At 40.3% G+C, this 12,520-nt stretch overlaps 1 pseudogene; it reads left to right on the top strand.

The window, feature by feature from the left end:
* The first annotated feature begins 5,837 nt into the window (after positions 1-5,837).
* On the top strand, positions 5,838-11,330 carry LOC144027746 (homeobox protein Hox-B9a-like; annotated as a pseudogene).
* The last annotated feature ends 1,190 nt before the right edge of the window (positions 11,331-12,520 follow it).

Raw genomic sequence — 12,520 nt, 5'->3', positions numbered from 1 at the left:
CACACAGAGACGAACAACCATCCACGCTCACACTCACACCTAGGGAAAATTCGGAGTGCCCAATTAACCTGCCATGCATGTCTTTGGAATGTGGGAGGAGACTGTAGTGCCCGGAGATGCAGTTTTATTATACTCTTTTATTTTATACAAAGGGAGGCTTTGGGAACTTATTGGGATAAATATGGTACCTCTGGTGAATTATTTGCTGTATCATATGTAAAATATTACAAAGAGGTTCCTTGAATCCTTAAAGGCCCAGTATGCCGGTTTCACTCAGGAAAATGCACTTTTTAAATACAGGATGTACACACTTTAACTTTCTCTCAATCTATACATCTGGGTTTATTTTAATCTTTGGTGGTGATTTCATCCTAAACCACCCCCACCCCCCAGCCTGTATTTTGTCATTTTGTGTTTGTTTTGCAAACAGCGGGCCGTTTCTGTGGAAAGACAGTGTTTACACCCCTCCAGCCAATCGCAGTGCAGGGGGGTGGGGTGGGGTTGGGGGGTCGCAAACGGACCGGACGAACGTGTCGGCTGCGTGACGTCAATCCAGCGGCAATTTGAAAGCACGCACGGATTATTATTATTTTTCACTCACTCACAGACGCTTACGTGTGTGAATGAGTGAGTGAAGAAAAAAAAAAATTCCGTGCGTGCTTTCAAATTGCCGCGGGAGTGACGTCACGCAGCCGACACGTTCGCCCGGCCCGTTTGCAACACGCCACCCCGCGTTCTGGAGGGGTGTAAACACTGTCTTCCCACAGAAACGGCCCGCTGTTTACAAAACAAACACAAAATGGCAAAATACACACTTTGGGGTTAGGACAAAATCACCACCAAAGATTAACATAAACACAGATGTGTAGACTGAGAGAAAGTTAAAGTGTGTACATCCTGTATTTAAAAAGTGCATTTTCCTGAGTGAATCCGGCAGACTGCATCTTTAACCAAACAATAAAATTCAAAACAGGAAGTGCATCGGTAACTGAGCCTTCTAGTGCTTATAGACAACATGACAACATACTTTTATACCACTGTGCTTTCATTTGTAGCCTCAAACTATCATGTGTCTACTTTAAACCAAGGACCCACTTCATGCAGTAAAATTATCCACATTACTACAATTTCCTTTTCTACAGTTTATTGCTTATCAGCCGGAGTGATGCAGAGTGAGACAAACACCAATAATAGTTAATAAGAATGTCAAGTTTAGACTAGTGAGGTCCCATATAACATTATTGTCACAAAATGTTGAAGATGGACTTCCACGTTAACAATACACTAACCCCAATTGGTTGAAGTGCATTTCAAAGCTAACTCTATGAATTTATTTTGACCATTGGCTTAAATCGGCAACTTGAAAAAAATAAAAAAATTGAAACCACATTTGGGTGGCACGGTGGCTAGTGGTTAGCACGTCCGCCTCCCAGTTCTGAGGACTCCGGTTCGAGTCCAGGTTCCGGCCTTCCTGGGTGGAGTTTGCATGTTCTCCCCGTGCGCGCGTGGGTCTTCTCCGGGTGCTCCGGTCTCCTCCCACATTCCAAAGACATGCATGGCAGGTTAATTGGGCGCTCCGAATTGTCCCTAGGTGTGCTTGTGAGTGTGGATGGTTGTTTGTCTCTGTGTGCCCTGTGATTGGCTGGCAACCAGTCCAGGGTGTCCCCTGCCTACTGCCCAAAGCCAGCTGAGATAGACTCCAGCAACCCCCGCGACCCTTGTGAGGAATAAGCGGTCAAGAAAATGGATGGATGGATGGATGGATGGATGGAAACCACATTTCTGAGTGAATATTTTAGCACGACCATAAATTTAAATAGGAATACAAGTCAAAAGTCAAATGCCACACGAAGTTAATTTGAAATTGAGTAAAAAAAAAATATATATATATATATATATATATATATATATATATATATATATATATATATATATATATATATATATATATATATATATATATATATATATATATATATATATATATATATATATATATATATATATATATATGTATATATATGTATGCATCTATTGTAAAGGAACAGAAAACATCAATTCACCATCATTTGTTTGCAGAGGGCAGCACAGACGTCACTCCTTCATTCAATTCACGAAGATTTTTTATTTTTTTATTTTTTTTTTTACGTTTGATGTTCATGATTGAATGGTACTGGTTCGATGTACTTTATTATTGTTTGTAAATGGAAAGTACTGAATAAAGTTAAAGAAAAAAAAAGAGCAAAATCTGAAGGTCAGCACTTTTCCACAATGCACTAGCCAAAAATATTTGTGTTACAGGAAGTTACTCGATAACTATTGTAGAAGATTTCACATGTCTGGAGATCCCCCACCACTATCTAATTTGCCATAGCCTAGCTAGTTTACCTTTGTTGGTGTGCGTCTTTTTCTTTATCCATCCATTTTCAGAAGCGCTTGCTCCTCACAAGTGGTGGGTTTGCTGGAACATATTATTATTATTAGTAGTATTATTATTATTGTTGTTATTATTATTGTTATTGTTATTGTTGTTGTTGTTGTGATTATAGGCCTGCGTGTGTGTGTGTGTGTGTCGGGGGTAAAGGAAGTCCGCACTTCTGCACTTCCGTGCTAAAGCTACACCGATACCCCGCCACAGATTCGGTAGAAATGCATGGATGGGTGGATGGATAGTTATAAAATTAAAAAAATAAATAAAATAAAAGTATTTGACGCATGAGCTTTACAGGGTTGAACTATAGTCTAAAGACAACCGTGAGAAATACAGTACTACTCGTATTGCACCTATATTTGTTGTTTTGCTTTAAGTCGGATCCGCATTGTACCTTTTTTACACCGTGTTACGCTTTAATTGTCTCATTTGTTTATTTTCATAAAACGCCAAATCTGCGACAGTATGCAAATGTTCCGCTTATGAAAAAATTAAACATTACAATTGAACGTGATGCGGCCGAGAGAGATTGCATTTGAACGTCGGGATAAAGACAATTTTTTTTTTTTCGTTTTTAAAACTTCTATATCATTTCGATATTTCTATTTTTTAATTCGTTGTTGTGACATATATTTTTCCTTCACCGAAGGAGAAATATAGAGGTGTCATATTTTCTAAATGTATGTGTGTTTTACACTCTTAAACAGTTCACTCCCTGATTTTTCACAATACAATTTAGAAAGCATGCCGAGCACCTCCGTTGTTTTAAAATGGCAAAATGTAAATTGCTATCGTTATTTCTTTTTAGCACGCTGATATTTTCGATGTTATCTTTGTTTTTAAGCCGTGGATTCAGCTAACTCCAAGTCTTAACATTCGACCTGCACGCATTATTAAATAAAAGCGGACGAAGTTAGGAGAAGTCATATAGGGGTTACGAAAATAGATGGAATTAATTTGGAGTGTGTCACATTTACGTATATATAAATAAATCAACATCCATAAATTCGTAATAACGTGTTTTAACACGTCGTTATAGTATTGTAATTACGTTGACATTGTGAGATGAAATTAAATATATATATATATATATATATATATATATATATATATATATATATATATATATATATATATATATATATATATATATATATATATATATATATATATATATATATATATATTAATAGTAAGCCATCCTTTTTGGTTTTGTTTTGTTCAATCTTCTGGCCGTTTTTGCATTAAAGGGAGACTCAACCATGCTTGTGAGTTTTTTTTTTCGCATTGTTGTTACAACGTGTGTATGTATGTGTGTACGCGCCCGTGTGTGCGCGTGCGTCCCCGCGTGTGTTTGTGCGCGCGCGCTGAAGAATTTAAAATGCGCAGAGAAAGAATAAGCACATTAGATCTTTAGTATTTTTAGAAAAAAATATCGAAAATTTGCATCGTTTCTTTGCAGTAATATGAGAGTACTTTTCTTAATTTCCAAATTTTTTATTCAAATATGCGAGGTGACCAAGACCAGGACCATAGGATAATAATAATAATAATAATAATAATAATAATAATAATAATAATAATAATAATAATAATAATAATAATAATAATAATAATAATCAGCTATATTCAGTAGACCCCGTGCTCATGAAAATTTAGAATAGGGCCTATGTTTGTAGGAGGCCACGTTCATATTTAAATGTATAGAGATCACAAACAAGACGGAAACGGAAAGACTATTTGCGACCGGACTTGTGTTTTTATCTCGGTGGCCTAAGATCTCAATATCCCTTTCTCCCTCGCTTATAGGAAAAACGACTTCGTTTTGTTTGGCTTTACGTTTTAGTTTAGCTCTAGAAGCTATACTTGGAGGTGGAAACATGACTATGACATCGGATGGACAAATTTAATAGATACCAATTAAATCTCAAACCTAAACGCTGGGGATCAATGAGCAACTCACGTTGAACTTATGTGCATGCATGTTTGGTTGCGCACTGCTGCTCCTCGTAGCCATGCGTGCCCTCTTCGATTCCCATCATCTCCCTTCTGCAGCATCTGAAAGCATACCTCGCCCTCATAAATAATAATAAATAACCGCGATGGTCCAATGAGATATGCGGAGCTCACATTGAAGGGAGTTGGTTGTAAATGAAAGCCATGCAGGCTTTAGATTTACTGCACTGATTAGCAGCCTGTCAAGCTCAAGAATTCAAGACACGTGATCATTTGAGGAAATAGCAAAACTTACATGAAGTGGTCAGCAACAAATCCAGAATCAAGTCGGCCCACTGCTCCAATCTGTTGTTGCTTGTTGGGCGTTCTCATCTCTTTTTATTCCCTTGATCCATGGTGGGGATCGCACAACCCAAGAGCTGTTATCTCGGAGCAGCCTGACCGCTGAGTGAGATGTGCCCTTTCCCGAGCAGAAATAAGGTGCAACAATCCCAGTAGTGTTTACAGTCTGCACTAGTGCAAGTCATATATCAGCACTATAAAACCTTAAGCAGTCGCCATGAATTTTATTATGGTTTAAACGCACTAAAAAAATAGTTGAAGTGGCTCGCCAGCAAAGGCAAGGGCACGATCACGTGTGCTAGCGTAATGGTGCTCGTTAACAAAAGTGACTGTTAATGTGCATGCCAATAGAACAATGACAGGGATTTTGAAATGCACATGTAGAAATATTGTCGACGAGGAATCACGTGCCTGCAGTGTGAATTTATTGAAATAGCTATTGGAGTGGGACAAAAGTTTGAAGCTTTTTGTAATTGATTCAATAGCATATTGTGAATGCGTTTGATTTGGATATAAATGATTGAAGAATAAACATGATTATAATATAGAGAAATAATCAAATGTAATTTTCCGCATCATCCCCACTCATGCATTCAAATAGACTTCATTTAAACGGTTTATCTACATCGACCGCGCATTACCAAAGACGACCTGGCAATATATTTTGTATAAGGCTTTTACATGATGTAAACATGGGAATATATATGCAGGACTGGAGAAGGCGATCTATTTGAGGGGGGGGTGGGGGGGGGGGGGGGGGGGGGGGGGGGGGGGGTGGGGTGGGGGGGGGGGGGTTGATTTACGCTCCAGCGAAGCTTTAACCCTTTGTCGGCGTTAGCCAATCAGTTTCCTCTGAGAATGAAGGTTGCAACACTTGTAGCGAGCAACTTGCTTAGAAAGAAAGAAGGGGGAGAGCGGGAGAGGCAGAGAAAGGGGGGGAGAGAGAGAGAGAGAGAGAGAGGAGAGAGAGAGAGGAGAGAGAGGGAGGGGGGGGGGCGAAGTAGCAAAGGGCAGATGAGGAGAAGAGAGAAAGAGAAAATCTCCTCATGCCTATCTTCATCTTCTCTATTTAGTGAACTCGTAAGTGTTTGATAGATAATGTCCGACAATGTCTATTTCTGGGACTCTGAGCAAACTATTACGTGGACTCCATCATAAGTCACGAGAGCGATGAACTTCCGACCCCTGCTCATTTTCCCAGCGTCCAATATTCCGGCTCCAGCTCCGCAGCTGCAAATGGGTGGAAGGCAGCCCGGCTCGGCAGCTTCATCGGAGCATCTCGCTGCCCGACTCCTACCCATCCTGCAGCTTCCAACCAAAGCCTCCGCTCTTCTCAGCACCCTGGAGTCCTTCAGTCCGCACCACCATGGCGCGAGCGGTCTTCCGACGGTCTACCACCCGTACATACCGACACAAACACGTCCCTTCCACGGACACTCGCTACCTCCGCTCGTGGCTGGAATGCGCGCCCGCGCGGCTCCGACTGCTTCCCGGGCCAGGGTCAGAGCGGCCAGGTCAAACTGGAGCCCCACCTCGGCCATCCTGGCGTGAAAGCCCACCCAAAATCGGCGGGGCAGGACCAGCTGGAGAGCGCCACATATATCCTGGAGTCCCGATCCACGGCACCGCCGGCCGCCATCCCCGGTGCGGGCTTCGGAGAAAATAATGACTCTTGCGAGGGGAGCGAAGACAAAGAGGGCCTAGATCAAAGTAAGTTATTAGGGCAGGAAATAGCACTTTGCAGAGAGACGCACGATGATTGTGGAGAGCGATTGTAAATGCTTTTAATGCTGCTGTAAAACAAGAACAAAGAGCCGGAGAGCCAATAAGCCACTTTGTGCCCTCGAACCATTAAAGCTGTACTCAAACACCAAGAGAGGATAGCTGGTCCAGTAGAAGGGACCTCTGGAAACAGTCCAACATTTTAATTGAACTGGACTCTAATTGATATGTTGTTTTTTTTTTACGTTTGTGATTTTGTTAACCCTGCAATTAATTGACAAAACATTAAACGAGGGTTTATAGGTGCTACGAACAACTAACTTCTCAAAATAAAATTCACAATAAGTTTAAGATAGCTGTATTACTATTTTTACGCACGAGCACGCACGCCCGCAAAAATACGTGCCCCCCCCCCCCCCCCTCCCCCCCCCCCCCCCCCACACACACACACACACACATACAGGAATTGTGCATCTCGCGTGGTTAATATGCCTCTCCCCTCCCTCACACATTTCAAAAACAGCCAAGTGCAACGTATTTTTAAAAAAATGATGGATGGTAAATGAAACGTGCTTAATGTACTTTTCCTAGGCAGGATGATGTTAAATCACTTGCTGCTCTTGATACATGTTATAATAGCATTTTTGCTCATTCGTGCAAATAATGTGCAGTGCTCTATATGTGTTTACATATCTACATGGCAGAGTGGAGTAAATTTGATACTTGAGAGTATCTATCTATCTATCTATCTATCTATCTATCTATCTATCTATCGATCTATCGATCTATCGATCTATCGATCTATCTATCTATCTATCTATCTATCTATCTATCTATCTATCTATCTATCTATCTATCAAAAAAAATATCACACATCCTTCAGCATAGGAGATAGCCACGCTACCAATTGAGATACGTCACACCTTCTGTTTGCGAATATATTGCTGGTGTGTCCAAAAGGAGACCAAAAATGGTCGGCGGTAGGAGAATTCCACCTGACTCCAGCCACTTATACTGACACATAGTAGGCGTGTCATGGCTCAGCTGGTAGATTGGCTAAGTTCTGCAATTGTTCCTGATTAAAAAAAATAAAAATAAATATATATATATATATAATATATATATATAATTACTCTCTTCCAAATGTAAAGTAAAGTTTACTCTGTTTAGACTGCTACTTAATATAGTCTTTTTTTCTTCCAGTAAAATTGCCGAAATTGACTGTGTCACCGTTCATAACAGTTGTGTATGCATGCAGTATACGTTCATATGCATGCAGTATATACGGCAGCACATAATCTATCTATATATCTATATAATCATCTCTATTCATTCCACATTATCCTGCCTCGCTCTCTCTGGTCAACTTGTGGCTGTTTTGCCCTGGTCTGTGGAATGGTTTTGACATTTTGGAGAGGATGCTTATTATCTTTCCTTTTGCAATGCAAGCAAGTCACCCCTACTGTTGCCCAAGTAGCAATTGCCAGCAGCTGGATTGCTTGGCTGCACTCAAAAGTGAACTGACTTGATGGACATACTGTTCGGAACATTATAGTTCTAGTCTTTCTTAATGTTAGCAAATTTAAGTGTAGTGTCTGTGGTTAAATGTTGGTTGGAGTGAGTTTGTGACTTCTAGTGTTTATGAACGGAATCAAGTACTTTTTCAGCGTGCAAGCTAATCACAGAAGTAAATGTAAGGACATTTTCGAGTTGTATTGTGTACAACTTCATTGTATTCTGAGTACTACTACAGACTGCAATATTTTCCAACTAAACATTGTGCCATGTCATAGAAGAAGAAGCTCTGTCATAAACTGACAAGCAACTGTATTTCTTTCTAGTTGGTATTTATTGGCAAGGTGTAGGTTTGGTGATTTCCCCAAAGGTATAGATAGCACTTCTCAAAATGGCCACTATATGTGTAGAGTTAACCATAAAGTTCGAGCTATACCTTTCAATACACCACACTAATTAAATTGAACACCCGACAACGGATTATTTTCACATTACTGGTGCTGGGCAACCATCCAGAACAAACTACAATATTACACTTCAATCTTTGTGCTGCTGTTACTGTTGCCGGCAGAGCTGGGAAAATTATTACCTCTGAAGTTTATTAAGTTATCACAGGGTGAACAACCCCATTAATTGGCGTGCTGCTGTTGGTGGTTGGGTGAAATGTACAAGAGGGGGGGTGGGGATAAAATACGACAGAGAAATGTAATAACGTGCCTTGGGATATATGAGGGGTCAATTTCTGGAACTATTAAGGTGAAATTGCAAGCGGAGGGAGAAAAAGGCGAGAGACGGGATGCGATATTAATCCAATAGGCCTTCCGCTCACTGTTTTCATGCGAGCTGCATTCATCATGGTGGACACATGCAGGAAAAGACACATTGGTCAGCAATTGAATTTTTCATGTAGCACAGCCACAGGCTATAGCAGCCTGCTTTATGGGAGTATCAGTCCCTTCCATCTACGTGTCTGTCCATGCCACATCTCAGCTGGACATTTCCGTTACAGCTACAAGAACCTCAAGACAGTAATAATGCACCAACAGCACACATTTTCCCCCTGTCTGCTTTCTTTCCATTGGTCAAAATCGGTCCTATCCTCTCAAGTAAACCATCCTCAAGACCGTTCTGTCTTCCTGGGTGACAGCCATGGTTGTGGCGCAGCTTACACAGTAATGGATTGTTCTAGAAGTGATTATACACGACTGTAAAGCAGCCACTTTAGCGAGTGACACAAGTACTGCACACCCAAGTCTCGTCATCCATCTTCTCCTCGCTTCCCTACCAGGCATTATTTTCCCTCGGAAGAAATCGATACCTTACGTTTGAGCCATGTTGGAGTTAATTGATTACACAGCGTATTAAGGACATATACGAACTGGTGATGGCCACTGACTAACTGTTGGGGAGAGTCGAGAGCTGCAACATGCAGCAAAGATATGAAGGCTCCCTAACTTTCACATCGACAGTTTGCTGAAATTGCATTTTGATTTGTTAAAAACAAACACATTCTTATTCCATAAGATCCTCTCTTGCTTGACTATGTGGTTCAAAATTATTTATTTTTGACGCCTTTCCTCACTTCCTTCACAAGCTTTTTGCCAGTATTGAACACTGCTCAAAATACTTTCATTCCATGAGTGGCATAATTGACAAGTTGAACTGTATTATATTAATAAAAAAATAAATATGAATTTTAATTAGTTTTTTTTTTCAATTGGGAAAAAGAACACCAATGGAGGTCCTGTTAACTCATTCACTCCCAAAAACATATTTATACGTTTTTTTATACGTTTTTTTTTATGTCTTTTTTTTTTATGCAAGAGCATACAGAAGGCTTTGGTGCAGCTTCTGACATGAAGAGGTGGCTTAAAATAATGGTAGTTACTACAAAAAATGGCCAGCAGATGGCGGCAGAGTGAGATCAACAACAAGCTCTTTTTGATAGTGTTTTCACCAGAAATGTGAATATCAATTAAATGAATCTATTCTGATTGCTACAAAACGGAAACATACAAAAATATATATTTTTTTCCTGATGAAAGAAAAGACTCGAATGTTCCTTTTTGTAGGTTCCATGTTTTGATAGCAATAGAACTCAATATTCTGTGGGGCTTTTAAAATCAGTCAAAATCCAGTAAAACAGCTGGGAGCAACGGGGGTTGCTTCAGTGAAAATGGCCGGGAGTTATCTGTCCCTCCCCCCCAAAAAAACTGAAGCAGTATTATCACTAGTATTTTTCACGATTATTAATAACTTAATGTTAACCATTTCATTTTAACCATGTCTAAATACTGAATTTTTAATATCGTTATTAGCTTTGCATGTTGGTTATTGTGTGCACCCTGTAATAGAAACTTGCATGTCCTCAATATGTCAAATATGGGTTATTGTAACACTGTGTGTATTATCAGTTGTGTATAAAAGACAATCACGATCACTGCCCATCGCAAGTAGCCTATGATATATGACTGCCATGGGTGTCGAACTATTGCATATAGCAGTTTTAATTTTCTGCTTGCATTGTTGAAATTTCATGCAGCAGAGTCAAGACAAATGTTTTCTTGCACATAGCACTGGGTATCAAAAGGAAGTCATTAAAAAAACTGCATGTGGGACTAGCCGTAGGCCTAGTAGGCTCTGTCTTTAATTGCAGTCTGTTTGGATGCAGTGGTGTCAAATAAAACAACCACTTCGGTCACGTAACCCTATTATTAAAACAATGTTGTTGTTTTTTTTCATCTTAATTAAAGCTGAAGGAAATTGAATTTTAAATCGCTACTGCCACTGTGACCGAAAAATGAACCAGCATGCACACTCCTTTCTTCACGTATGCAATGCGTGCATGAAGTCACAACCGCAGATTGAGGGCGGGAAATTCAAATACGAATCCAGTCTGAAAACTATTGGCCAGAAAAGAGCGCTAATCGTGACCCGCTAATGTGTTCATATGCTAATTATCAGATGTTTGAGTCATAAATGGTCAAATAAAAATCCTATTGTAAAGATATTTTTGGGCAAATTTCTACATTGAGCAGCTTTAAAGTTGGAAAGTTGATTTTGTGCTTGTTTTTGTTTGTTTGTTTTTTAATGCACACCATGTATGTATTTGTCCTTCATCCATGCAGATGACCCCTCCGCCAATTGGTTACATGCACGCTCCTCCAGGAAGAAGAGGTGCCCGTATACCAAATATCAGACACTGGAGCTGGAGAAGGAATTCCTGTTCAACATGTACCTGACGCGCGACCGTCGCCATGAAGTGGCGAGAGCGCTCAACCTGACCGAGAGGCAGGTCAAAATCTGGTTCCAAAACCGGAGGATGAAAATGAAGAAACAGAGCAAGGATCAGCCTAAGGATTAACAGGATTTGCAGGAGCGTGCGCACGCACTTATAGAACCATGCAGACCGACTTCATCCTGCACGCTCACACCCCGCGAGAACACTCAGTCCACGTTGTACGATTAGTAACAAAACCTGCAACCTCAACGAGAATAAGCATCACTGCTGACTCCATTCTGTTTCCCTCCCAATGATCGTTTATTGTTAGTTGTGCATTACGGAATAGATCATGTCTGCAAAGCATGTTGTCTTCTTGGAAATCGAAGGGTCTACACCACTATCCTCATGGACAGAACTCGTTTGTTTTGGACTCGGACAGATGCGTCCATGCACTTTTGGTATTTACGGTGGTGCCACTCACATCAGGGCACACAGAGAAAATCACGTGGTCATTAATAACCTCGCAGCCAGTGTCTATCTTTGACACGGGGCTTTTCCTTTTGAAATGATTCCATTAGAATGGACCAGGTGGCACACGTTGATAGCCTACATATTCTCAATTTAATCTTAGTAATGAGCAGATTTAGAGTGTTAAATCTTCTTTCAAATGGACTAAAAAGCTATTATAAATTGGAACTTTTCGACTCGTTCTTAATTCGATGTGGCAGGCTCTTATTCCATGAATTATAATTTATCGATTTTTCCTTCGAAAACAAATAATCGCATTATTGTTGAGAGCCACTGAGGTGATGCGCCTGTCTTTGGTCTGCCCAGGCCACGTATATATAGAAGGGCTGTCATGTTTTGGGCCCGTTTTTAAAATGCACGCAATTTCTGATGCTACAAAACAAAAAGCACATTGAAATTGCCTGAAATAATCACGTGCATTTCAGAAAGGCGCTCTATTTTTATACACTTCATATGTTTCTGCTATGCAAGTAATTTCAAAATACAACATCGCACTGAAGAAAGGGCCAACACATAGAATATTTTTCAATCGCAATATCGATGTTATTTTTCTGATAATGGCATCGCTTGGAGCTGTATAAGTCAACATCATTCAACAAAACATACAGTAGGTTTATGTACAGTTTTATTGATCGGAGAGTTGATGAAAAGGGCCATGTTAGAAGGTCATCTTGTTTTATGATATTTGAAGTGTCGTCGTATTTAAATGGCGTGCGGTGGCAGTTTTATGGGCGGACCATAAACAAGACATCGGCCATGCAGGCGAGCCTCTTGCCGCACAAGTCTTTGCAAAGTGAAGCGCT

The sequence above is a fragment of the Festucalex cinctus genome, chromosome 1 (assembly GCF_051991245.1).
Source record: "Festucalex cinctus isolate MCC-2025b chromosome 1, RoL_Fcin_1.0, whole genome shotgun sequence".
Lineage (NCBI taxonomy): Eukaryota > Metazoa > Chordata > Actinopteri > Syngnathiformes > Syngnathidae > Festucalex > Festucalex cinctus.
The sequence above is the reverse complement of the archived record's forward strand: the minus strand, read 5'-3'. Positions and strand labels throughout refer to the sequence as shown.